Source organism: Euleptes europaea, chromosome 8 (assembly GCF_029931775.1).
Source record: "Euleptes europaea isolate rEulEur1 chromosome 8, rEulEur1.hap1, whole genome shotgun sequence".
Taxonomy (NCBI): domain Eukaryota; kingdom Metazoa; phylum Chordata; class Lepidosauria; order Squamata; family Sphaerodactylidae; genus Euleptes; species Euleptes europaea.
Genome location: NC_079319.1, coordinates 20,821,856 through 20,823,447, shown reverse-complemented (window position 1 = coordinate 20,823,447; position 1,592 = coordinate 20,821,856).

Here is a 1,592-nt window from a genome sequence, read left to right as displayed (position 1 = left end):
ATTACAACTGACTGACCTCCAGCCAATAGAGATAAGTTCACCTGGAGAAAACGGCCACTGTGGTAATTGGACTCTATGACATTGAAGTCCCTCCCCTCCCCAAACCCCACCCTCCTCAGGCTCCACCCCCAAAACCTCCTGCTGATAGTGAAGAGATACCTGGCAACCCTAATTCCAGCAGACACATCACTAATGCATTCCATGCCACTCCAAAAAATGTGTTCTGGGCCTTCCACATTTTGCCTCTGCTAGAGTTAGTAAGTATTTCTTTTGCAAACTGCTCTGTCAATCCAAAGGCTGGCCTGGAATTTGCTCACTTATCCCCTTTCTTCTGCTTCTCTTAATAAATAAAGTGGCTCTCAGTGGAGGTTCAGGCATTTACAGGATTAGTCTTGCCATCTGGAGAGCCAGCATGGTGTAATGGTTAAGAGCAGTGGCTTGGAGCAGTGGACTCTGATCTGGAGAACCAGGCTTGATTCCCTACTCCTCCACATGAGCGGTGGAGACTAATCTGGTGAACTGGATTTGTTTCCCCACTCCTATACACGAAGCCAGCGGGGTGACCTTGGGCAAGTTACAGCTCTATTAGAGCTCTCTCAGCCTCACCTACCTCACGGGGTGTCTGTTGTGGGGAGGGGAAGGGAAGGTGATTGTAAGCCGGTTTGAGTTTCCCTTAAGTGGTAGAGAAAGTCGGCATATAAAAACCAACTCTTCTTCTTCCTCTGAAATGTTTTGGGATTTGACTTTTGACTATTGTGTCAAAAGGGATACATGAATGTCAAATAATGGAAATTCATGCTGGAGTCCAAGCTGAAACGGAAGAGATACCCGTGATGACTGACATTTCAAAATAAGAATGGATCGAAACAAAGGATTTCTGGTGGAGCCCAAGCTGAGTGACCTGAAGTAATCTACTGCTGAACACCCACTGCGATCGTAAGCAACCTTACACCATTCTCAGTTCATTGAAGTAAATGGATTGCTCCGACAGACATTCAGGACGCAGCAACCATTTCTGCTCAATTACCACAGTGGGCCAATTCAGAATTACTGCTTATATATAATGATTCAAGTTAGATGCTGTTTAGGAGGCTACTGGTATACTTTGCTGCTTTACTTGACATTTGACCTTAAGGGGATACTGGGAAGAACTTTGTGTGGTGGATCTATTTGAAGATGTCAACCCAGTGTGCTGCTGCTGTGCAAAAGGCAAATTCCATGCTGTCAAAGTAATTGTCGATATAATTTGACAAGGAATAGAGAATAAAACTGCTGCTATCATACTGCCCTTGTACAAATCTATGGTGAGACCACACTTGGAATACTGTGTACAGTTCTGGTCACCGCACCTAACAAAAGGATATTGCAGAGCTTGAAAAGGTGCAGCAAAGAGCAACCAAAATGATCGGGGGGGCTACAGCAACTGCCCTATGAGGAGTGGTTAAAGTGCTTAGGGCTGTATAGCTTGGAAAGAAGGCGGTTAAGGGGAGACATGATAGAGGTCTATAAATGTTTGCATGGCATGGAGAGAATGGACAGGGAGAAGCTTTTCTCCCTGTCTCATAATACTAGAACAAGGGGTCATCTGCTGA